Below are 27,844 nucleotides of genomic sequence, written 5' to 3' on the forward strand. Positions count from 1 at the left end.
CGCTCATGTATGAAGCTCACACAGGACCATCCCCTTTGCTCCCCACCCCCACCACGCCGTAAAACTTGGGGACCACTGATCTAGTAAAAGACTGTCCCAAGGCCCAAATTATTCCAACCTCAGAAAATAATCTCTTGTTTTGCTGGATTTACTCATATATGCTGTCTCCCAGTGATGCCCTCTCCGTGATGTCCCGGTGCCTGGAGGCGGTTCAGGTCTGGATGGGGAGAAACAGGCTTCGTCTCAATCCTGCCAAGACTGAGTGGCTGTGCATATCGGCGTCTCGGGTTAACCAAGTTATTCCACCTCTAATGATGGGGGGTGAGGTGTTACCCCCCGTTGATAGGGCTCGCAACTTGGGCGTCCTCCTGGATTCACGGCTCAATTTTGAAGATCACATAGGAGCCGTGACCAGGGGGGCTTTTGCACAGGTTCGCCTGGTGCGCCAGTTGCGTCCCTATCTGGACCGAGACGCCCTACGCACAGTCACTCATGCGCTTGTGACCTCCCGTTTGGACTACTGTAACGCTCTCTACATGGGGCTGCCCTTGAAGACCACTCGGAGGCTTCAACTGGTGCAGAATGCGGCCGTGCGAGTTGTAATGGGGGTTTCCCGATACTCCCATGTAACACCTCTACTCCGCGAGCTGCATTGGCTTCCGGTTGCCCTCCGGGTGAAATTCAAGGTGCTGGTTATTACCTATAAAGCCCTACATGGCCTGGGTCCGGGTTATTTGAGGGAACACCTGCTGCCGGCATCAAACGCCCTTCGCCCAGTGCGCTCCCACAGGGAGGGTCTGCTCAGGGTTCCGCCGGTGAGAGATTGCCGGCGGGTGACACCCAGGGATAGGGCCTTCTCAGTGGGAGCGCCTGCCCTCTGGAACCAGCTGCCGGTGGAGCTGAGGACTGCTCCCGACCTCCGATCATTCCGCCGGGGCCTGAAGACCTGGCTCTTTGAGCTCTCGGGCCCAGGCTGAGGAGAAAATTTTAACTGGGGTTTTTAGTGTACAGGGTGAATTTAATGCTTTTTAACTGGTTTTAACTTTTGTATGTTTTGATTTTTAATTCCCTGTAAACCGCCCTGAGTCCTCAGGGAAAGGGCGGTATACAAATGCAACTAAATAAATAAATAAATAAATAAATATAGAGTTTTAGCAGCAGAAATATATGCTGATAGAAAAGAAGCATAAATAATTCAAGAAATAACATTTTCTACTTATAATACTTTGACTATTTTTTTTATTCTTAGTTGTTGGCAGGAACCTCCCTACTGCTTCATCTGTTTTCTAGGAATGGGCCAACTAAAAATAAAATTAAAAAGCTCAAAAGAGTAGTTCTGAATTTGTCAGAGCTTTAACCAATGAAGTCTTCAAATATGCATGCCTGTCCAGTTATATCTCATGGGCTTCCTGATTTGTTTCAATGTTTGTATTTTTAGTGTAGCTACAGCTTGCCTTTACAACTCTTTGTGAGTTAGAGATTCGATGATATCATTCCCCCAGCTGTGCATTTATTGTATGATAAATATATCTTGCAAAAATGGTTAGCTTGGAAATTGGCTTTGTAGGGACAAAGAAAAGGATAATTGCAGCTGCTGTTGTTGTTAAAACCACACTGCATGGACACAGTGCAAGTTTTATAAAATAAACTTCTGCCAAAAATGGTAAGAGCCTTGGTGGAGCAGTGGGCTAATGCCTTCTTAAGTAACACCAGCTGCCTGCAATTAGTGCAGGTTCGCATCCCACCAGGCTCAAGGTTGACTCAGCCTTCCATCCTTCCGAGGTAGGTAAAATGAGGACCCAGATTGTTGGGGGCAACTAAGCTGACTTTGTAATAATGCCGCTTGGGGGTGTGTGAAAGCCCTAATAAGCAGGCATATACATAGAATGAAGGCTACTGCTAAGCTTGTAAGCCGCCCTGAATCTTCGGAGAAGGGCAGGATATAAATGGACTTAAAATAAAAAAAATAAAAAAAATATGTGGAATGAGCATTTGTTACATGTCCTTGAAAAGATGTTATATATACTATTCTCTAGGCAAAAGATGAGTAATTTGTGCCCCTAGCCCTGCTAAGAGCCCCCAAAATCCTGTTTGGTTTAATTGCTGAAAACTAACAACGCAGTTGTTGGAATTGCTGGAATTTGGTATGTCTAGTTTAATGAACCCCTTCATGGATTACTGCCTTGTCGTGGTGAAGGGGCTTGTGTAATTCAATGAAGCTATGAGCTATGCCGTGCAGGGCCACCCAAGATGGACAGGTCATAGCAGAGAGTTCTGACAAAACGTGATCCACTGGAGAAGGAAATGGCAACCCATTCCAGTATCTTTGCCATGAAAACCCTATGGACAGTACCAAAAAGCAAAACGATATGACGCTGGAAGATGAGCCTCTCAGGTTGGAAGGCGTCCAATATGCTACTGGGGAAGAGCTACTACTACTAGTAGCGCCAGAAAGAATGAAGCGACTGGGCCAAAGCCGAAAGGACGCTCAGCTGTGGATGTGTCTGGTGGTGAAAGGAAAGTCCGATGCTGTAAAGATTTTTTCTCCATAGGAACATGGAATGTAAGATCCATGAATCAAGGCAAGCTGGACATGGTCAAAAAAGAGATGACAAGACTGAACATTGACATCTTAGGAATCAGCGAACTAAAATGGACAGGAATGGGTGAATTTAATTCAGATGACCATCAGGTATACTACTGCGGGCAAGAATCCCTCAGAAGAAATGGAGTAGCCTTTATAGTCAATAAAAGAGTAGGAGAAGCAATACTGGGATACAATCCCCAAAATGACAGAATGATCTCAGTTCAAATCCAAGGCAAACCATTCAATATCACAGTAGTCCAAGTCTATGCCCCAACCACTGGTGCTGAAGAGGATGAAATTGACTGGAAAATAGGGACCACTACAGTGGGAAGGTAACAGAATTCCGTGCGCCTTTGGCGTCTAGTCATGCCGGCCACATGACCACGGAGACGTTCTTGGACAAGCGCTGGCTCTTCGGCTTTGAAACGGAGATGAGCACCGGCCCCTAGAGTCGGAAACGACTAGCACGCATGTGCGGGGGAACCTTTACCTTTTTACCTATGAAGCCCTACAGCACCTTATAGAACTAACACCAAAAAATGATGACCTTATCATCATGGGGGATGGGAATGCTAAAGTAGGAAGCCAAAAGATAACCAGAATAACAGGCAAATTTGGCCTTGGAGTACAAAATGAAGCAGGGCACAGGCTGATAGAATTTGGTCATAGCAAGCACTCTTTTCCAACAACCCAAGAGATGGCTCTACACATGGACATCACCAGACGGTCAACACAGAAATCAGATTGACTATGTGCTCTGTAGCCAAAAATGGAGAAGCTCTATGCAGTCAGTAAAAACAAGACCAGGAGCTGACTGTGACTCAGACCATGAACTTCTTGTTGCAAAGTTTAGGCTTAAACTGAAGAAAGTAGGGAAAAGCACTAGGCCACTCAGATATGAATTAAATCATATCTCTGTTGAATATACAGTAGAAGTGACAAATACAGTAGATTTAAGGAATTAGATCTGAAGAACTATGTGCCTGAAGAACTATGGACAGAGGTTCGCAACATTGTACAAGAGGTAGTAACTAAAACCATCCCAAAGAAAAAGAAATGCAAGAAAGCAAAATGGCTGTCTGAGGAAGCTTTGCAAATAGCTGAGGAAAGGAGGGAAGTGAAAGGCAAGAAAAAATAAAAAGAAAGATACGCCCAGCTGAATGCAGAATTCCAGAGAATAGCTAGAAGAGATAAGAATGCTTTCTTAAATGATCAGTGCAAAGAAATAGAAGAAAACAATAGAATACGGAGAACCAGAGATCTCTTCAAGAAAATTGGAGAGATGAAGGGAACATTTTATGCAAAAATGGGCAAGATAAAGGACCAAAATGGCAGGGACCTAACAGAGGCAGAAGAGATTAAGAAGAGGTGGCAAAATTACACAGAAGAACTATACAAGAATGAGCTTAACGTCCCTGATAACCACAATGAGGTGATCACTGACCTCGAGCCAGACATCCTAGAATGTGAACTGAAGTGGGCCTTAGAAAAGCTGAGCAACAACAAAGCTAATGGAGGTGACAGTATTCTAGCTGAGCTGTTCAAAATCTTAAAAGATGATGCAGTAAAAGTGCTACACTCAATTTGCCAACAAATTTGGAAAACTCAACAGTGGCCGCAGGATTGGAAAAGATCAGTTTACATTCCAATTCCAAAGAAAGGCAGTGCCAAAGAATGTTCAAACTATCGCACCATTGCACTCATTTCTCATGCTAGTAAAGTTATGCTTAAAATCCTACAAGCTAGACTCCAGCAGTATGTGGATCAAGAACTACCAGAAGTACAGGCAGGATTTCGAAGAGGCAGAGGAACTAGAGATCAAATTGCCAACATACGCTGGATCATGGAGAAAGCTAGGGAGTTCCAGAAAAACATCTACTTCTGCTTCATTGACTATGCCAAAGCCTTTGATTGTGTGGATCACAACAAACTGTGGCAAGTTCTTAAAGAGATGGGAGTACCAGACCATCTTATTTGTCTCTTGACAAACCTATATGCGGGTCAAGAAGCAACAGTGAGAACTGGACACGGAACCACTGATTGGTTCAAAATTGGGAAAGAAGTCCGGCAAGGCTGTATGCTGTCGCCCTGCCTATTTAACTTATATGCAGAGCACATCATGAGAAAGGCAGGACTAGATGAATCAAAAGTTGGAATTAAGATTGCCGGGAGAAATATCAACAACCTAACATATGCAGATGATACCACTCTAATGGCATAAAGTGAAGAAGAACTAAAGAGCCTCTTGTTGCGGGTGAAGAAGGAGAGTGTAAATGTTGGCTTGAAACTTAACATTAAGAAAACCAAGATCATGGCATCTGGCCGTCTCAACTCCTGGCAAATAGATGGGGAAGAAATGGAGGTAGTGACAGATTTTATTTGCCTGGGCTCCAAGATCACTGCAGCTGGGGACTGTAGCCAAGAAATTAAAAGACGCTTGCTCCTGGGGAGGAAAGCCATGGCAAATCTAGACAGCACACTAAAAAGCAGAGACATCACCCTCTCAACAAAAGTGCGTATAGTCAAGGCTATGGTCTTCCCAGTTGCAATGTATGGCAGTGAAAGTTGGACCATAAGAAAGGCTGAGCGCCAAAGAATTGAAGCCTTTGATCTATGGTGCTGGAGAAGACTCCTGCGAGTCCCTTGGACTGCAAGGTGATCAAACCAGTCAGTCCTAGAGGAGACCCTGACTGCTCTTTAGAAGGCCAGATCCTGAAGTTGAAACTCAAATACTTTGGCCACTTAATGAGAAGGAAGGACTCAATGGAGAAGAGCCTAATGTTGGGAAAGGTTGAGGGCAAGAGAACAAGGGGACAACAGAGAATGAGGTGGATGGATGGAGTCACTGAAGCAGTAGGCATGAGCTTAAATGGACTCCAGAAGATGGTAGAGGACAGGAAGGCCTGGAGGAATGTTGTCCATAGGGTCGCAATGGGTTGGACACGACTTTGCAGCTAACAACAACAAGTTTAATGAAGAGAAGGATGAGGGGGGACATGATAGCAGTGTTCCAATATCTCAAGGGCTGCCACAAAGAAGAGGGAGTCAAGCTATTCTCCAAAGTGCCTGAAGGCAGGACAAGAAGCAATGGACGGAAACTAATCAAGGAGAGAAGTAATCTAGAACTAAGGAGAAACTTCCTGACAGTTAGAACAATTAACCAGTGGAACAACCTGCCTCCAGAAGCGGTGAATGCTCCAACACTGGAAGTTTTTAAGATGAGACTGGACAGCCATTTGTCTGAAACGGTGTAGGGGAGTGATGTCAAACTGCCGGCCTGCAGGCCGGATGTGTCATTCAGAAGCTGCGCCCAACCCATGGCAAAACTGTCCCGATATATTGCGCGATATCATGTGACGTCACAAGTTTGACATGTCTGGTGTAGGGTTTCCTGCCTGAGCAGTGGGTTAGACTAGATGACCTCCAAGGTCCCTTCCAACTTTATTATTATTATTATTATTATTATTATTATTATTATTATTATTATTATTATTATTATTATTATTATTATTATTATTACTATTATTATTATTATTGTTGTTGTTGTTGTTGTTGTTGTTTATTTTGACATGGAAAAAACCTAAAATAGGCACTTCATAGTTCAATAGGAAAACAACTCCCAAACTGTCTCAAAATTCTCAGTCCTAACTGAATGGAGTACAGTTCCCTTTGCAGCTCTAAAGCATCCCTCCAATATTGAGGCTTCAGTTAGCAAAAGGTTTCTCAGTTTTTCTATTCTACAGAAACACAATAATGGGTGTTATTATTCCCTTCCATCAAAGTCTAGAGAGCTAATGCCAAAAAAAGAAAATTAGACATTTAATTAGTCATTTAATAGTGACAATAAGCCTATCAGCTATAAACCATCTTTAAAATGACCAGGATTTGTGTCTCACAACTCCACTCAAGTCTACTTAATCCACATTCAGATTTGAGTAGTTTTCATTGTTTGCAGTCATATTAAACATCAAGATCCTCTGAAACCACTTATGTTTTGAGATGAGTCACAAAGAAAGTCAGAAAGAATGGTAAGAAATCAGAACGGCTCTGGTAGCAAACATCATAATAAAAGTTATTAAAAAGCACATGTTTTCATGAAATACATTTCATTTATAATCATATATGTTAATCTGAAAAGTTACAACCAGATGTATCTTTTGGCTACCATAGAATAACATGATTGTCCTCCTAGAATGTCTAGAAAGGCGGGCAACTGTCAAATACAGAAAACTGTCAGCTAATGAATGCTTACTTAATTTGTTCTCAAGCTGTCCTTTAATTTGGCTTGTCTCCTCTGTTTTCACCAGATCTATCCTGAAAATATCCTATTCTTTCTTCGCAGAGAATGAAAAGAAATGGCTAATTTCTTCTGTCCTTGAAGGTTTCTATGTTTCTCTGGATGCATTTCTAAACATCTGACTCCTTTTGAAATAAAATTCCCGGCACAATTTGATGGAAAGTAGATTGTTAGCAAATACAAGGAAATGCACTAAAAAAAATCAGCATCTTTCCATTTGCAGCAGTAGCAAACTTCCATTGACTTCTTCACCTACAGTTCTGCAGTTGGATACCCAAATGTTTAAATGAGGGGTTTGTTTGTATGCTTAAAAGTAGAGCTTTTTTTGTGTGCATTATAGCACTGTTTCTCAGTCCTGCCAACTTTAACACCTGTGAACTTGTTGTTGTTAGCTGCGAAGTCGTGTCTGACCCATCGCGACCCTATGGACAACATTCCTCCAGGCCTTCCTGTCCTCTACCATCTTCTGGAGTCCATTTAAGCTCACGCCTACTGCTTCAGTTACTCCATCCAGCCACCTCATTCTCTGTCGTCCCCTTCTTCTATTGCCCTTGATCTTTCCCAGCATGAGGCTCTTCTCCAGTGAGTCCTTCCTTCTCATTAGGGGGCCAAAGTATTTGAGTTTTAGCTTCAGGATCTGGCCTTCTAAAGAGCAGTCAGGATTGATCTCCTCTAGGACTGACCGGTTTGATCGCCTTGCAGTCCAAGGGACTCGCAGGAGTCTTCTCCAGCACCATAGTTCAAAGGCCTCAATTCTTTGGCGCTCAGCCTATCTTATGGTCCAACTTTCACTGCCATACATTGCAACTGGGAAGACCATAGCCTTGACTATACACACTTTTGTTGGCAGGGTGATGTCTCTGCTTTTTAGTGTGCTGTCTAGATTTGCCATGGCTTTCCTCCCCAGGAGCAAGCGTCTTTTAATTTCTTGGCTACAGTCCCCATCTGCAGTGATCTTGGAGCCCAGGAAAAAAATGCCTTTTCAAAAATGGATCAAGTATGCATTTGTTAAATCTGTCTTTGTTACATGTGGTAATAGCATTTTCCCAATTTCTTAATGTTTTGGCTGTTCCCTACCCCTAATATAATCAACACTCCTTAAAAACAGTCAGATTCCACTATTTTGAAATGTAATTCAAAATAACACTGACATCTTTAACTTGAAAATATTTACCCAGACATGACACTTTAAATTAAAGGATATTATCCTAACCAAAGCTTAAAATATGTATTTTTCCTACTTTCCACTTGATTTTTTGGCAGTATGATCTTGACGTCTCCAAAGTCATAGAAGAGAGACTGGTTAGCCACAGGCTGTGAATTTACTGCAGGCTATAAGTACTCTAAAAAAAGCTATTTTCTCCTAACACAGAGAAGAAAATCTAACAAACACAAAAATCAGCTTTGTGTTATTCTTGCATCTCTTTGTGTTGTCTTATTCACTTGATGGATCTGAGAAATCTTGTACATATAAAAAGTTCTCCTGGTTTTTTAAAAAAATCCAACCAAGCCTTTTTTTTTTTTAGATAAGAGTCCGTTACTCTGATTATCAGGATTTGCTCCTCTGAAGACCAGCAGGCACATGAAGGAAAGAATTTGAACAATTCTGTCTCACACATTTTTGGGTCTTATCCCAGCCCTTGTAGCTTCTGCTTTGAAAACTGTGCATGGTTGAGTTGACTCCTGGAAGGAAGTGACTAAGCACATTTTTGTCTAAATGCATTGTCTAGCTGAGGGGGGGAAAAATCCTTCTGTTTGCCAAGTTATACTGCCAAAAATAGCGTGCAGACTGACATGGAAAAAACTGCTGCATCTTGGAATTAATTTTCTACTGATTCAGGAGGTCTAGGCTCCAAAAAGATATAAAGAGTCTATTATTTAACAGGCAAGAAATTACAGGTATTTCTAATTATTATCTTACCTCTGCAGAACCCTTTGAGAAGAACAGGGTTGAGGTGGCCACAGGGGAATTCAACTGGTATAATCATGTTCATTATATTAGATGCCCGGAAATTTTTATTCCTTTTTTGGTTCTGTCAGACACTCGGTACTACTTTCCCCCCCATCTCTCTTACCTATGTCACATTTAACATTTTCTATTATAATTTTAAAATTATTAAAAGATTTATATCTACCCTGAAATATAAATATAATTATATTTATTTTATTTTAGTGCTTTCAAATCAGTTTTTGGCTCCTGGCAACTGCCTGGACATGTCCCTGCAGTTTTCATGGCAAGGGTTTTTTTGTAGAAGTGGTTTGCCATTGCCTCCTTCCTAAGGCTGATAGCAATAACTAATCTAAGGTCACCCAGTTGGCTTTGTGCCTAAGGTAGGACTAGAACTCAGAAGCTCCTGGTTTCCAGCCTGGCGCCATAACTATTACACCAAACTGGCTTTCAGCCAGTTTAAAAAAATGTAAAAATAAACAATAACAATTATTAACAGAGTCAATAGTGACAGAAGCTTTTGACTTGCAGAATAATATAAGACCAGTACATCATCTAAGATATTGTGATTTTAAATTGTAATTCTAAAAAGATTTAAATGTTTGATTGATCCTGCTTCACATGTGGAAGTTTATCATTGGGGGCTAGGCCCCAAATTGAGTAAAAATGGGTTCAGATGAGATGGCTTCCTTAATGAAAGCCACAAAACTGTAGAATTCCTTTCTTGCTGACGCGCCTTATACAGGTAGTCTTCAACTTACAACAATTCATTTAGTGACTGTTCATAGTTATAACGGCACTGGAAAAGTCATTTGTGACCATTTTTTACACTTACGACCATTGTGGCATCCCCTTGGTCATGTGATCAAAGTTCAGATGCTTGGCAACTGGTTCATATTTATGACGGTTGCAGAGTCCTGGGGTCGTGTGGTCACCTTTTGCAGTCTTCTGAGAAGCAGGGTCAATAGGAAAGACAGATTCACTTAGCAACTGTGTTACTAACTTAATAACTGCAGTGATTTACCTAACAAATGTGGAAAGAAAGGTCATAAAATGGGGCAAAATTCACTTAACAAATGTCTCACTTAGCAACATAAATTTTAGGCTCTAGGACAGGGGTCTTCAAACTTGGCCCTTTTATGACTTGTGGACTTCAACTCCCAGAATTCCTCAGCCAGCAAAGCTGGCTGAGGAATTCTGGGAGTTGAAGTCCACAAGTCATAAAAGGGCCAAGTTTGAAGACCCCTGCTCTAGGAGTACAAGCTGGTGTACTTAAATGTTTCTGAAGTTCATTGATCCAAAAATTAATTTTTGTATTTGTTTTTGTATTCTTTGGACTTCTCATAAAATGCTTTAAGGTGGATGGATATCAGATTTCTTGTCCTGACCTCGTAAGAAATTTGAGGGCTCTTTGACTCCCATGTACAGCCATGGCTCCCTTCCGGTTTCAACTTAGAACACAGTCCTGGGAGAAAAATATGTTATACTCCCTAAAATATGGAACATTTAAATAGATGGAAATCAATGTATACTCCTGATGTGGAGAAATGAATTCAAGGTATATATATTATTAATTTTGAAATGTCTTTGTATTCAAAAAATAACAAGATGGAGCAATATGTTTCTCTAAGGTGTTGCATAGATTTTTTTTTTAAAAAAATAACTATCAAGATTGAACTAATCTTGTGCTAATATCATATCGGCCTTATTTTTTTCTTAGCACCTTTTTCACTCTCTCCTTATGTTCATTTTATTTTAATCACCGTAACATATGGAGTTTCCTATTGTGCTATCGTCGATGTGTCTCTTTTTGTTTATTATGCTTCACTAATAAAATTAAAACAAACAAGTCTCTCACCTTCCTTCCACCATTTTCCTCTAAGGCCAAGGATCTACTTGGAACATGGATTCCCAAAGTCTTATTCCAACATCCTAACAATGCCCCATACCCCAGTGGATCAAAGTTAATGTGAACTTTGGTGTACAGGTAGTCCTCGACTTATGATAGTTCATTTAGTGTCAGGATATTGAATTTAGTAGCTGGAACAGTAAAATGTATAATAGGCCAGAACACCCAGTTGTAGTTGATTAGTTAGAACAGGGGTGTCAAACTGCCGGCCTGCAGACCGGATGTGTCGTGGCAAAACCATGCCTACCCCATTGCCAGCAATGGAAAAAAAGTACGACATGTCGCAACACGTCACGTGACGTTGTGAGTTTGACACCCCTGAGTTAGAGAGTGCTGACTCATGCACGATGCAATCTACCCTATGATTGGTTGCTGTAAGTATAAAGGGGGAGTTTCCCTTCCCCCCCCCCACTTCATTTTTCTTCTCTGTGTTCTGTAGACTGTTTAATTTACCTCAAGATATTCCTGTTCTCCTGACTATCTTGTGTTGTTTCTTTCTGGATGGTGACAAAGACTGCTCTAAGTTTGAAAGTTAAATATATTTATGTATATAAAAGACAACAAATTTGTGTTAGTGTCTGTGACTTCACCTGGACAGCTGCTGTGCAATTCCATGACATTTAGTGACTGTTCGAAATTACAACGGCACTGACAAAAGTGACTTTTTACCATTTTTCACATTTGCAACCATGGTAGCATCCCCAGGGTCATGTGACCAAAATTCAGATACTTGGCAACTGATTCAAATTTAATGATGGTTGCAGTGTCCCGGGGTCATGTGATCCCCTTTTGCAACCTTCTGACCAGCAAAGTCAATGGGAAGCCGGGATTCACTTAACAACTGTGTTACTAACAATTGCAGTGATTCATTTAACAACTGTTGTAACAGCGGTCATAAAATGAGGCACCTAACAGTCTCGCTTACCAACAGAAATTTTGAGCTCAGTTGTGCTCGTAAGGACTACCTGTACAGTGAGCAAGCTTCAAATGAAAACGACTCCCATCTAAGATGAGCATTTTGACTGCTCCTTTTTAAATGCCCTGTACACCGCCCTGAGTCCTTCGGGAGAAGGGCGGTATACAAATATTAATAAATTAAATTAAATTAAATTAAAATCATATTATTTTGTGGAACAAAAAAGCTTGTAAGAACAGTGAAGAGCCCAGCCTCTATACAAGGTATTCTTCTATCCTACTGTGGCCTAAATTGGACAAGGAACTTGATATTTACAGTTTTTCTGAAACCATATCAATGTATTTTTCTGTGTAATAAGTATGCAGGCATAAAGTACTTTCTAAGAAAAGTATACGCTATAGCAGGTGTGTTCCTCTGCAAGTTAGTCTGAGATTTTCGCCTCTCTACTCTTCTTCTGCCTTCTTTGATGTAACATCTCTTTCCCCATGTTATAGTTCAAAATTATTTGAAGGTTCTGGTGAGGAATTAAAGAGTCTGCTACAAACCATCTACCAAAGATTTTATTCTGCCCTGCAATTGACCTACAAGTAAATTGGATGGACAGAAATTGGGGATTCGGCATCTCTCTTTCTCTCTTTGAATTGTGTGCCAATTATTAAATGCACTGCTTGGTTCACTAGCAAGTTATCCAATAAGACATACTGAAAGTTTGCACCTAAGAAGACCATCAGTAGCCTTCATCAGTGCCTCTTGTTATCCCATACAACCAACACAGAACAGATACTAAAATTACCGCTAGCAGAACTATTATGCGATGTAGTTACTAGCTTGCCTTCCACAGCTGGTGCAAGGTCTGCTTAATGTAATACATACTCCCTTATGAGACTAAGCATTACATTATGCGCAGCTTTGGGAAATCTTTATGCACAGCTGTTGGGAAATACTGGCCTTTCTGGAAAACAACGTACGCCATACGCTATTCTCAAGTTTTCCTGAGAAGCAAAGCTGTCACCTTGGGAAATCTTTATTCCATCAAGCACTAATGTAACCAGATGTGTTGAGGCTAATTTATTAATTTGGCCTAAAGGGATTTGAAAAGAAAACTTCCGATCTCCTTTCATTTGGAGACAATGATTAATCTGTGGAATTAACTGAAACCCACTAGCCATTAAAGCAGAGGTCTTCAAACTCAGCCCTTTTATGACTCATGGACTTCAACTCCCAGAATTTCTCAGCCAGGCATGCTGGCTGAGGAATTCTGGGAGTTGAAGTCCATGAGTCATAAAAGGGCCGAGTTTGAAGACCCCTGCATTAAAGGGTAAGAATCAAAAGCCCGCTTCTGTTGGAAACTTGAAGAGTGTGTGTACAAATAAAACCAAAGGAAAACTGAGCAGTGCAATCTTTTGCATGTCTATACATGCAATTCTTGTTGCATTTAGTAGAATTCATAGCCAAGGAAAGTTTATGATTTCGGTACTGGAGTAGGGATTCCTTTTTCCATATTTTTGTATTATCACTAAGGTACAGGTAATCCTCAACGTACAACCCCAACTGAGCCCAGAATTTATGTTGCAACATGAGATATTTCTTAAGTGAGTTTTGCCCCATTTTATGACTTTTCTTGCCCCAGTCATTAAGTATATCACTGCAGTTGTTAAGTGAGTGGCATAGTTGTTAATTGAATCTGGCTTTCCCACTGACTTTGCTTATCAGAAGGTTGCAAAAGGTGATTCCCAAGACCTCAGGACACTGTAACCATCATAAATATGAACCAGTTGTCAAGCATCTGAATGTAAGTCACATGACCACGGGGATACTGCAACGGTCATAAGTGTGAAAAATGGTCATATGCCACTTTTTCAGTGCTGTTGTAACTTCAAATGCTCACTAAACTAACTGTTGTAAGTTGAGGACTACCTGTATTCTGAAAAGCCAGTTCAGGGCAAAGGAGTAGACTGGGAAAGAATACATGAGCTGAAGGTCCAGAAATAATCTGCATATATTTACATATTACTGTATTCCCACAATTTAGATATCCACAATGGAATGTAAAACTGCAAGTGATAATGGTGTTTCATCTGGAATGAAGAAAAAGATACAACGAACAATGGGACCATTATTTGAAATGTATAAAAAAATTCGTCTCGACAGAATTCATCTTTTGATTTTATTTAACAGATTCTTTTAGCGGGAAGATGAGAACTTTTAATTTACTACCAGGATAAATCTGAGCAAGTCAGGAATGTTTCTTTTTCTTTTCTACTCTGATCAGACGTTCAGCATCTTCACTGGCAATCTTTTTGGTGCCTCCAGGAATTCAGCATATTTTGTCTGCCAACTGCAGTATCCCTGTCAGGAAATGGATGCCCCAAACATAATTTCCTTGAACAGTTCTTGTTGAGAAGGATATGCTTCTCAAGCAGAGTAATCCATGGAATAACAATTTCTTGTCCCAGTATTCAGGGAGGTTTGTAATTTTAGCTTTAATCCCTGTTTAGAAAAGACACTCAACAAAGATTGGAAGCATCTGCCATCACTCCACCTCCCTTAAATCCAAAGCAACAGATTTGGCATTAGGAGAAAGGAATGTGGAAGTGTTAAGGGTTTAAACAAAATAGTCTGTTCTTTCTTCACTTAATTGTAGGGTTTGGAAGAGGGGCGCTATTCTCTGTGATCATCTCTAATCAAATTCTTGTGGGGCTCTTTTGATATTCTACCTGCATTAAGCAGAAGGCTGTGCCCCAAGGTTCAGAGAAGCATGGGATCTATCGATCAATTTGGATCATGCAAACCCACCTGTCTCTCCCTCCTTCCTTGTTTCCACTCACCCACTCACCCACCCATCCACCAATCCATCATAGCTATCCTGAAGCAATAAATACTCTGTTTGATCTGGCTTTGGCTTCTGAGATCTTCTGAGGCACATGGATCCTAATGGCTAGCAACATTTATTTTTAAGAAATGATATATGGTTACAGAATTCTATCAGATCAGACTCCGGTTCTGTACCTGCCCTTTGCAAATGGTAACATCTACTGCTCTAGAGTTATGGACTGCACTGGGCATAAGGCCTTCATAAGCCTTGTCTTCATTGGGGGTATCTATTTCTTTGTGGGGGAAATTCTTCTGTTTGACACTCAGGGCTAGGCAACCTTGGCTCTTTTATGACTCATGGACTTCAATTCCCAGAATTCCTGAGCCAGCATGGAATTCTAGGAGTTGAAGTCCACGAGTCATATAAGAGCCAAGGTTGCCTACCCCTGCACTAGGTCCATTATGACAGTTATTTCACAACTCCACCTCTGGACACGATTTGTTGTTGTTAGCTGCGAAGTCATGTCCGACCCATCACGACCCTATGGACAATGTTCCTCCAGGCCTTCCTGTCCTCTACCATCTTCTGGAGTCCATTTAAGCTCACTCCTACTGCTTCACTAGACACTATACCACTCCTAAAATGCCCTTCACCAGGACATACTTATTGCCAAGGTCTTCAATGGATGCCCCAGTTTGTTAAAATTAAACGGGCTCCGGGAACCTCTGTAGACAGATTCTGACATCAGAATGACAACTTTAGTACCAGGTGCAGCCCCTGATTTGTAAAGACACTTTTCATGATTTTAAAGAATTACCAGGCCAGGCATATGATCCCTAAAAGAAACGTCTATTGATCTTATGTTGTTGGCAATTTCTCTCACTTCACAAACATAACAACAATCTGAAAAGTGAGGTACTTTCTTCAATTTTTGCATCTCTTCATTTGGGGCAGGACATTCTGCCTTTGGGGCACGCTCTTTTCTGCAGCAAGTATCTTCAGAGCTTCTACTCTGTTGGGGCAGATGGTTTGGATTGTGGGCACAGTCCATTTGCCTTCAGGGACAGGAGTGTCTAACCTTGCCAACTTTAAGACTTATGGGCTTCAACTCCTAGAATTCCTCAACCAGCATGGCTGGCTGGGGAACACTGAGAATTGAAATCCTATATATCTTAAATTTACCAAGATTCTTTACCAAGATTTACCAAATTTACCAAATCTTAAATTTACCTTCTCTAGAGCTTTGTGTGGGTAACTGAGGGATTGTTCTAACAACTCTTGTAGGCCAAGAGAGTTGCTTAGCTCTCGTACTGGCCCTTGATCAGTTCAGAATTTCTTATCACCACCCCCCCCTCAGCTTTGTATAATCCTCAACTTAAAACCATTTGTTTAGCAACTTCTCAAAGTTGTGATGGTGTGGAGAAAAGTTATTTATGACCAATCCTTGCACTTATGACCTTGCAACACCCCCGGAGTCATGTGACGAAAATTTGGGCCTTGGCAACCTGCATGTATTCACAAAGGTTGCAATGTCCAAGGATCACATGATCACCACTTGCAATCTTCCCAGCCTGCGTCCAACAACAAAATCAATGGGGGAAGCCAGTTTCACTTGACTACCACATGATTCACTTAACGACCCTAATGATTCAGTTAATAACACAGCAAAAAAGGTCATAAAATCAGACGTGACTCACTTAACACCTGCCTTGCTTAGCAATGGAAGTTACAGTCCCAACTGTGGTCATATGTTGAGGATTATACCTATATTGAAATTTTCTAGCTATAGCTGTTAAGACAGGGGGTCTTCAAACGTGGCCCTTTATGACTTGTGGATTTCAACTCCCAGGCATGCTGGCTGAGGAGTTCTGGGAGTTGAAGTCATAAAAGGGCCAAGTTTGAAGACCCCCTGTGTGTTAGGATGAAAGCTTTGGCTCAAACACTCACCATTAGTCTCGGATGGTTTCATTTCTGCAGCCTCACAGTCATCTGCTTTCTTATGTCAGCATTTTTATGCAGGCCCAGCAGTTTCTACTGGTGCTGATTTCCTTTGCTGAAGGCCAGTCTTTTCATACATTAGATTTATCTTTGGCACAAAATAACCACTGACATTTCTCAGCACAAGGACTCGGTTATCCATAACCTCAGCAGCAACAATAGTGGCAATAATAATAATAATAATAACAACAACAACAACAACATTTGCCAGGGGCATCAAGACATAAATGAGGATATATATCTCACTGTAGCCTTCATGTGCATTCAGTTTGGTAGCAATCTACAACAGGAAAATCTCTGTTTCCGGGCGCGGCAGGGAGGGGGTGAGGGGGTGGAGCACGGTGGTGGCGGAGCACGGGGGGGGGGCTTACCTGGTTAGGCGCTGGGCGAAAGGGTTTGTAGGGGAGGGGTGGGGGAGATATAGGGAATGGGAGGGCGTGGGCGTGTTTGGGTGGAGTATGGGTGGGTGCTTTGGGCGTGTATATAGCAGCGTTGGCTGCGGGTAGCGGCCAACGCTGGCTTTGTTTCTTGCTGCGGCTGTTGCCTTGAGGAATAAAGTGCTTTCGGTTCGCAGTGGAGGTCTCTCGTTCCTGTTTACGGTACTTCGCTCTGCCTGCTGCAGGACGAGCTTTGACATCAGACCGTCCAGCAAGAGAACTAAAGTTAATGGTCTCCAGTGAGGAAAAATTAGGCAAACTGCCCATTTCCACGCTTCCAACCAGAATTCTTAATTGCAGATATTTCCAGAGCTGCAAAGTTCTTCAGATTTCTGACCTCATACTTGTTCCGTACAAACTGGCCTTCAATTTCAATAACAATGATAATAAATAAGTTACAATAATTTTTCTCAACGGACTCTAGTTTCATTTTCCTAATAAGGTAGAATTGTTACTTTGTAGCTCTTCGTTTCCTTTTGGCTCCTTCTTTTGCTATATGAAGAGTTGTCTCTTCTCCTATTCACTGTTCCCCCCATAAACCACCAAATGTTCATAATAGGATCAGCGATCTCTTGGTGGCTGGAGCTACACATCTATTTCATGGGGGAAACGAGGCATGATGATCAAAAACAGACGATGCCTACATTTCCCATAGATTATATGTTGTGTGAGGTTCTTCATTTTAAATCATATTAGTCTGTTTTCAACCCTGCTTCATGAATTTTGTATGTCTCTAAGCCTAAATTGGCAGGAACCATACAGCCAAAATGTCATATCATGATCATAGGAGGCTTTGAGGACCAGGAAAAAGGACTTGGGGATTGCACATTGCCCACTTCTAACCTAAAGTAACACTGCCATGGCCACTAAGAAATAAAAATCTTCACTCATTTGATTTGTGTGCCAATTAAGAGTGTCACAATGATTCTGATCTATATGGATGTTACAAGTGCTTAAAATTACCATACCTTAATTATTTGTCCCTCTTACCCTATAACAACACATTTAATTGACAAGAGTAAAGTGGCTTATTCCCCAAATGTAAGCTGAAATTGCTTAGCTGTTTTAATTGTGTAAACTTTATTTTAAACGACGCTGAGTCAATATTGGACCAAGAGGGTTATTTTAAAGGATAGAGTGATAGGACGGAGTGAAGGCAGAGACATATTCTGTTCAGTGTAAGTGATGTCTCTGATCTCTGTAGGGTTTGCTTCCAAACATACATAGAGGAGACTGTCTCAACTTGTGCTGTGCATTTATGTTGAACTACAATCTGCATAATTTCCCGGTTAGCATAACCAATGGGCAAACTGGTTAAGGAATTATGGGAATGTTGTCCAATATATCTGGAAGGCACTAGACTGAGAAAGATTGGGTGGGACTATAAGCATATTTTATTCCAAGAATGATTGATGCATCATGACTCAGAATGCTGCTACCTCAGCAGGTAAAAGAGACTTGCTGATGTAACACACGTAAATGCTCTAGGATAATTGAGACACACCCTAGTATTGTTGCTCATAAAAATGGCATAATGACTATGAACTATTTGCATGTCAACATCTTGTGCATGATTCGTAACATGACCCCACATTTCATGCAACATGTTTTAGGTGCCTCCCAATTGCCCAAATGGTGTCAAATTCCAAGAATAATGTTGTTGGGTTTACTTTCTATTGGAGGGAGAAGTACGGGGAAACCTGAGTATTTTTATCAACCAAAGTATCCTTAAAAAACACACTGGAGAAATTTATTTGGTCACTAAGAATTAACATTGACTTGATGGTATATATTCAATCATAAAGCCTATGGAATCTGCTGAATTTCAACTCCCAGAATGTCTCATTATTGGGTACGCTGAATGGGATTGCTAAATTTTGCAGATCGGCAACATCTATAGGACTTCAAGTTTCCTACCCAAGTGATAGTTTGCTCTGTGTGAAATTGTTCACACCATTACAAGTCAGGAGCTCCAGTGTAGAATTTCATATTTCCAGAACAAAATGAAGATTCATCCTGACTTACACACCTCTTAGTCCCCAACTGTGAGGGAGGTGATTACAGTTTAGTGGTAGAGCACTTGTGTCATATGCGGAATCTATTAATTGACATTTCCATTAAGGCATACAAAAGGAAAGAAGAAAGATTTTTACCAATCAGACCACACAATCAACATTTGATGATTTAATTGGAACATATCAACTCAAGCTCAGAAAACCACTAAGCACATATCTGCATGCCTTCTTCTGTATTTTAATGACAGCTGGAGGCTAAAGGAGCCTAAAGAAAGATTTAGGAGCTCCATTTTTCATCTTATCACAGCTTGAGTTGCCCAAGGCGGTTTGCCTGAGGCACTTTCAGCCCTTCCAGGTAGACTACACAGGAAACCAAAACTTGACTACTAATGCTAACTTTATTGTAAAGTTAGAGTAACAGTATCATGCATTTCACTCCTAGCCTGCCTTTACTTTCCAGAGGGAGAGTCCTTTATGAAAAGCTGTCTCCACTTCAATTCCTCCTTTGGACTCAGATCTCTCATATCAGACTTTTGTCTAGGCTGTGGATCTTCCTTTTGTCTCCCAAGGTTATTCTCACATCCCATCAGAGTTTCTTACCAAGACATGTTCTACACCAGGGACCTACATATTGGTTCTGATGCTGTATATTTGGACCGTTCCTTTCCTCTTGATCCTGACCACTGTGCCTACTTCTTTTTACTTTGCCTGTGTGGGTCACCAGATTTGTGTTGTTTTTGTGAATGGTATTTTGTAGGAGCAATCAAATGGTCAATCATATGATGAGGCAGCGTCCCTAGACTCTTATGCTGAGAATTTGCTCTCCCCATTAAACGCTTCATTGGGCTTCTGTTTTACCGGGTATATGGAGTTGACATTACTAGACAGGTCTAAACACAGAGCTTCCTGTGTAATCACTGCTGTATCGATCTATATGCAGATATGAACACACACACACACACACATGTCACATCCAATCAAATCCTAGTTTTAACCTTTTCCAAAGCACTGTCTATTCAGGATATATTACAGTCCTTAATATTATCCTTGGAATAGACAAATTCATACCAATACAACATCTAACTTGAAAAAATATATCCTATTCCAAAAGAGAACACAGTTAATAATGATGTGTCTAGACTACACTTCATAGCACACTTTTTTTTAAAAAAAGTCCTCTCAACTAATTCCTTAGCTTAGCGTATTTTTTGTTGATTATTAAATTACTGAGGTGGATTAAATATACCCAGGAGTTTCCTGTAGGGATTATGCACATGTTTTTTCACTGTTTATTGTGTCCAAGTGCCTGTTTTGTTATACCTTTCATGTGCTGAATCAGTACAGTGAAAGGATCATCAACATCTAAATATAGCAAATCTCTTTAAGATATATTGTGGTCCTCACTCCCCTGTAGTCACAATATTCCCATTTGAAATCAATGTTTGCGATTATTTATTAGGTACAAGGTACTGTACCACCCAAAAAGATAGAATTCAGACTTGAAGGCTTTACAGTTTAAAATAAATGTAGGAAGAACAACAGAGGAAGAGGAAAGAATTGGAGGGATGAGTATGAAAAGAGAGAGGAAGCTGAATAATATAAGGTCCATGTAATGGACTTTTTGGTATTACTCATTATTTCCATCACCATCACTTTGTATCCACCACCTTCCCATCACCACCATTTCCACCACTGTCGTTTCGTTGTTGCATGACATTATTATATGGAAAATACCCAAGCGGTCACACTATCATTCAGAAACTGTTTGTCTCCAGTGAGTTTACAGAGCCAAATAGATGAGGGTATTCCATCAGAGCAAGCAGTGAGTTCGCACAAGGACACGTTGCTGTCAGACATTACATCTTTCGACTTCTGGGGGTTCCAAACAGAACTGAGCACAAGACGTCTTTTGCAATCCTCCAGTCAATTTACGGGCAGAGGAACTGGGTGAACAATATTTGTGATTTTCTTTACAGGAAATTCTCCAGCAATTTCTCCAGTGACTTTTGCACCACTGGGTCCTGATGTCTTGTTCTGGGATTTAGCAGAAACATAAAAACCCATAAAGACCACAAAATGCTAGAGGAATTATTGCACAATGAAGGACTGTGTCCTGACAACACCTCTTAGCCATCTCAGAACTACCTCAGTGGAAGAGTGCCACATTAGATTTTCTCTGAAAGTCCCTTTTCCTTTGAAAAATGGCTACTTATGCAAAAGATCCACAGCACCACTAGAAGGTACCAGAGACAAAAAATCCCTACTCATTGCTGCCACCTAGTGATCTTACAGAGGTTTTGCAGCTCATATATGGTAGCCCTAAAGCAAATTCCCTTTCATCGGACTCAATGACAATTTACAGATAGATGCAAAAGAAATTTCCTGGAAGGGACTAGTGCTGTATGCATCTGATGGATGTGCCTAACTTGTTCAGGATATGACATCACAATAGGAACCTGCCCTCGGTTTCTTCCTGTTACATTTGTCAGCTTATCTGTACTCATAACAACTCGTGGTCTGTAACCAGGGCTTTTTTTCTCATAGAAGGCTCAGAACGGAGTTCCGGCACCTTTTTTGGATGGAACCTTGTAGGGTAGGCAAGGTGGGTTGTATGACATGTGTGAGTTCCGGCACCTTTTTCTTTTACAAAAAAAGCACTGTCTGTAACACTTTAAAAAAAAGTAGTACTGCCAAAAAGATATTGACAAATGTTCTAATTCCCCCCCCCTTTTTTTTTGCTCTTCTTTGAGTACAACCTGTACCGTTTTCATTCAGACATTGGCAACACTGTACATCTTTTATGCCAATTACCCTTTATATATTTTGAGCTAGTGTCTCATTAGCTGCCAAGCTTTTGTATTGGTGTTCAGCTGCTACAGTATAGATGTAGATTTTTACAGGGAAACACAGTGGTGGGATTGAAATACCTGAACAACCAGTTCTCTTATTGGATGTAGGCCTGGGCCTCTGAGGCCTAGAACGAACTTCCGGATTTATCTACCAGTTCTGCCAAACTGGTGAGAACCAGCTGAATCCCACTCCTGGGAAAACCTACTTTTTGTTGTCGTCTTTGGACAGTCTATATGTTTGTTTTGTCTGCATCTCAACATCACTAACAGTTCAGTAATATTAATATTTCTGAAATGGAATTACATGGCTTTTAGCAAGCTTGATGTAGCTCCATGAAAAGACTAATGGTATGTATTGAAACAGCTCATCTAGATTTCATACCTATGATCAACTCTGATTTGAAACAGAAAATTGTCCTTTTTTTCTTCTGAAAAGGCAGTTCTTGTCAGCAATGTTATAAATCATAACATCTTTATTATTTATTTCAAATGTATGTACTTCTGAAGTAAAAATGTCCTATCAAATTAAATATATTGCACGCTTCAGGATTATCAGTACCTTGATACTGAAGCTGTTTTGACCTCTAAAAGTTCCCTCACCTGAATTCACATCTGCATTAATTCCTTTTCTGTTCTTTGCATGGTAGAATTGTGTAAAAGGCACATTTAGATTGAGAGTGTTAGGAATTGTATAAATAAACTGATTTAGGAACAGAGCTCATATCAAATGAAAGTAAGACAGTTTAAAAAGTAGTAGATATTTCTTTAGAATATAAGAGTTCCCAAAGATCTCTGTGTACAGGGATTTTTAAAACTGCTGAATTATAATCAAGACAAATTAATTTCCCTTGGATTATGGAAAACTATGATAGGAAGGAATACTTAACTGGAAAAGCATTGTATCCTAAAGGTTAAAAGTTAAACTAAAGGAAGGTTCAGGTTGTGAATAATCTCCCCCCTTTTATTATTTATTTTATACATTTATGTAGCTTTCCATCTTACATATATGACTGAGCGATGTACGTAGTTAAAAACACAAAAGGGATGTAATTAACCCTAACCATAAAAAAAATAATCAGAAAACCATAAAAACCATAATCTTCAGGCGAGCAAACTCAATTCCCTTAGTAATATACTGTAGCCACTTTGTAGATCCATAGCCACAATACCAGATCTCCAGTCCAATTAGCAAAGTCAGGTGTTCAGGCCCCTCTGGAAGGAGCAAGATCAAGGCCCATCTGACCCATGATGGGATGGGACCCACAACATGTTTTTCCTGCCAGACATAATGGGACTAGTAGCTGTGATTTTGTGGAATCCTTGGTACTTTCTGAGCTTAGTGGATTTCTTGCAGACATTTCATTACCAAACTAGGTAATATCATCAGTGCTAAAGAGGAGTGGGGCTTGGTCTTATTTTTACATACTAGTGGCTTGTCCTGTCAGAACTGGTGGAAGTAATCTTGGGGGTTCCTTGATTAAGCTGTTGTTTTTCCATTAGCTTGTTTGTCTGAGTTAGTAGTCCTTGATTGGGATATTGTTTACTTCTTTGTTGTTGGTCTAGTGTAAACCTTGGTGTTAATCTCTGTGCATCTGAGTGTTGATTAATGGTGAGGAGGTGTTCTGGCCTTTTTATTTCCTTCTTGGCTTTTTAATTGTTTCTTTTGAGTGATATGTAGATGTCACTTATGTCTATGCCAAAAGTCAGACAGATACTTCTTGAGTGTACAGAGGAATTTCATGATTTTTCTCACGACTCTTTCCAAATGCTATGTGGCATTAAAAAAAAAAAGCTAACATCCTGGGTTTGGTCTCTCTGGATTAGGAGCGGATGGAGCCACTTGGAGCTGTGTTTCCTAACTGGGCACAGGTTAATTCTTGGAAGGTAGAAACAGTGGCGTAGCGTGGGGGGTGCAGGGGGGGCCGGCCGCACCGGGCGCAACATCTGGGGGGGCGCGCTCGCACTGAGCTGCTCAGGGAGCCCCAAGGGCTGCACAGAGTCGGCTTGGCTCCGCTCTCGAGCTGCTCTTTCTTGCAAAGCGAAACGAGTCCGGCAGGTGAGATGGGCGGCCACATAAACTGAATAAAATAAATAGAAGCGCCCAACTCTCCGCCCAGGCTCAGGCCAACCGCAAGCGCCCCGCAGGCGCCCCGGCAGGCTTGGCCGAGCGAAGACGGACCCGCCGGCCAGCCGGCCTAGCTTCGTGCGCATGCGTGGCTTTATTTAGCAGGGCTCACGTGCGAGCTTGAATGCAGCGGCTCTTGCAGGTCGGAGCCCCGCCCAGCCGCCCTCGAGAGGGACCCGGAAGCATCCCGCATGCGCGCGACTCTTCTTGGAAAGTCTACACCGCTGCGGGGCGCGTCTTTTCGGCGGTGCCGTGATGTCACTTGCCTTGCCCCGGGTGCTGACAACCCACGCTACGCCACTGGGTAGAAATTAAATTGTGGACTTAGCAAAGCAGTGGAGCAAATAGGAAGGCTGAGATGATAAGAATATCAGCTACCAGAAGGACTATTCTCTGGAAAAGGAGAAGCCCTTGGAGATGTCCAAATCTCATAAATTGGTTGCTATAAGGGAAAAAACCCCAGATGCTTTCAAATGCAGGCAAAACAATGACATAAAGTCTTCATTTCATCCAAAGTACAGGTGTGGAGTGAAGGCATGCAAAGCACTTAATGTTACGGTCACCTATATGTGCAGAAAGGGTCTCAATGTGGGAATGTTTATCTAATTGTGGGAAGAGGAAAAGTAAAAGCTTTCCACCTTCATTGCCTACAGTTGCCCATCTTCCCTGTAGTACTGAAGTTAATTTATAGCATTATCCAGCCATCACTGGGGCAATATGAAACTTGTCTCCATATTATTGATGTATCATTGCCACTATGCCTGGATGGCCCTATAAATCACTTGTGAAGATAGTCTCATAAACATCAGTAACACTTTAACATCTATTCCTCTCCTCATATAGCCAAGGTGTAAGGAATGGATTTTTCCAGATGGTGCACTAGTGCAGGGCTTTTCAACCAGTGGTACGGGTACCACCTGTGGTACATTGGCACCTGGCAGGTGGTACGCGACCATCCTAGAAAAGTGGTAGCAGGCAGGGGAATGAGCTGAACCAGTGGCAGCACTGCAAAAGCCTGAGCGAGAGATGGTTGGAGCTGCAGGGCTGTCAGGGCTCAGTGGAAGCACCAGGATCAGTGCCAGGCTACAGCTGGAGCTTGGCGCTGATCCTGGCGCTTCTGCTGAGCCCAGAAGAAGCACCAATCAGCTGGAATGTTGCAGCATCTCCAGGGTCTTGGGATTTACATTCAGATGCTTGGCAACTGATTCATATTAATGACGGTCACAGTGTCCCAGGGTCATGTGAAGTAACCAAAACCTGCTGCAACCACTAAACACCCCCCACCCCCACTGCCAATCCTCAACAGAAATGCTCACAACAATGAGAACCTCGGACAGGAGGAAGAGCGCCGCCGGGCGGGCAGGCAGGTGTCTTGCTCGGCTGTGGCTTGGGGATACTTTTTTCAGTGCCATTGTAACTTCGAACAGTCACTAAGAAAACTGTTGTAAGTCGAGGACTACCTGTACTTTATCACTTTTTTCCTCTTTTTGGTGGGGGGGGGTCATCAAGTTTTTGACACCTTGCTAGGCGACTGGTGGTACTCGGATGTTGCCCTATCCTAAAAGTGGTACAATGGGTGAAAAGGTTGAAAAGCCCTGCACTAGTGGACATGCTGGCCAAGGATGACTCTTAGAACATGGTGTAACGGTTAAGGACTATGGAACAAGGACCAAGGAGGCACAGGATCAATCAATCAATCAGAATACAGCTGGAAGAGACCTTGGAGGTCTTCTAGTCCAACCCTCTGCTCATGCAGGAGACTCTATACCATTTTAGACAAGAGGCTGTCCAGACTCTTCTTAAAAACCTCCAGTGATGAAGCACTCACAACTTCTAAAGGCAAGCTATTCCACTGGTTAATTGTTATCACTCTTGGGAAGTTTCGCCTTAATTCCAGGTCGCTTCTCTCCTTGATTACTTTCCATCCATTGTTTCTTATCTTGCCTTCTGGTGCTTTGGAAAATAATTTGACCCCCTCTTCTTTGTCGCAGCCTCTCAAATACTGGAATACCAGGGATATTTTATTAGGTGACTCTGACGCAATCTCTCTCTCTCAACCCAGCTTATTTTATGACTTTTTTTTTTGTGTGGAGTTAAAATGAAGGAGAACTCTGTGTGGAGCTGTATGTGATCTAAGAGAAAAGGTGGGATATCAATTCAACAAATAATTGTTTCATTAGAAATGTATTCCTCTTTTCCTCTACCTTGTTGCTTCTCTTCTCTCTCAAAGCCACGGTGTAGGGTTATTTTTCTCACCCCCATTTGCTTTTTGTGTCAATGCCAGCTGCAGAAACAATACATATATTTCTGGAGGGCTCATAAGTTTCAGCAAAATCTGTATGAAGAGTGCGCTGTCATGCCTTTATAAGGAAGCAAACACTCCTTGTAGAAAAATAGAATCAAGATTTGAAGATAAATCCCAGTTGGATATGAAGCACTGACAAACAAGGTGGAGCTGGTTAAGATAAAACTGTAAGGTCATTTGCACTATAATCAGTCTTATTAATTAAATTTTAATAGATGTGAGAGGTCAAGCCTTGCCTTGGCTGATAGCCAGGTAGCTTTAGCACATTTTATTTTTAACATGATCATGTTGCCATGACACATTACACAGACAACAGGAAATACATTAATACTGATAACACAGGGTCTGGATAATAAGATCATATAGTTTAGTCAGTAAGTAGTCATTTGGTTGTATCCAGGCTGGCAGTGTCATGAATTTCCTTATGATGTGCTGCCTTTGTTTATATGGACAGAAGAAACATAAATTCCCAGCATTTTTTCTCACAAAAGTTCCATGAACGAATTTGTACTAAATTCCCTTTCTGACAATACAGTATAGCAGAGATGTGATAAAAATGGGATGAAATGTTTCTGGTATTTTACAATATGGCACACCAAATCACTGTTTTATTAGTCATGTGTAAATACACCTTAATTATTCAATAAATGTGTAACACACATTTCTATATTTCTATAATAAGCTACAGAGCTCTAGAAGTATGCAGTTTTTTTTTAAAAAAAAATCATTGGGATCCAATTGTAGAAAAACAGATGAGATAAGAAGACTGTATCTATATAACTGAATCCATTAGTAGAAACAATCAACTTTTGGTAGTTGAGTGCTGCATTCAAGCTGACAGTCAGAGTTGGTTACACAAGTCAATAGATACCCATTTTGGAGAATCAGATTTTACTTTGTTCTTAAACTGAAATATGCCTGCATTAGGACTTCTACTATGCTTTTCAAGAATTTCCCTTTTCAAAATCAAAAGGTAGCAGAAAGGGACTTAGTATTGGTCCTGGGATCATACTCTATCAAACCCTGGTATAATGGGTACGGTAATTTGGCACCTTCCGGGTTGTTAGATTACAATTCCCATCTTTGCTGTCGGTCATATTGTCAATAGATTATGAAAGATGGAGATGCTGAACATCAGAAAAAGCACACATCAAGTCCACATTCCTATTCAGTCAGACATCTTTTTCATTCAGGAAGTTTAAGAATTAACTTTTATAATCATTAGAACAAACGGTAAATATTATTTTACAGAATGGAATGATCACTGACAGCTAAAAAGAAGTTAATATAGCTTTTATTCATAAAGAGGGAGAAGATTTTAACAAGACTAACAAGAAAGTAACAAGTTCCGTGGTGGGGCAGAGGTTACAATGCAGTATTGCAGGCTAATTCTGCCAACTGCCAGGAGTTCGTTCCTGACCACCTCAAGGTTGACTCAGCTTTCCATCCTTCCGAGGTCGGTAAAATGAGGAGCCAGATTATTGAGGACAATATGCTGACACTGTAAACTGCCTAGAAAGGGCTGTAAAGCACTGTGAAGCAGTATATAATCTAAGTGCTATTGCTATTAACCAATATCTTTATTGATTAATGGCTAGAGATTGTTTACCATGTTTGTGGCTGGAAGGCTGAAAATAATTTTA

The sequence above is a fragment of the Vipera berus genome (assembly GCF_964194415.1).
Source record: "Vipera berus genome assembly, chromosome: 5".
Classification (NCBI taxonomy): domain Eukaryota; kingdom Metazoa; phylum Chordata; class Lepidosauria; order Squamata; family Viperidae; genus Vipera; species Vipera berus.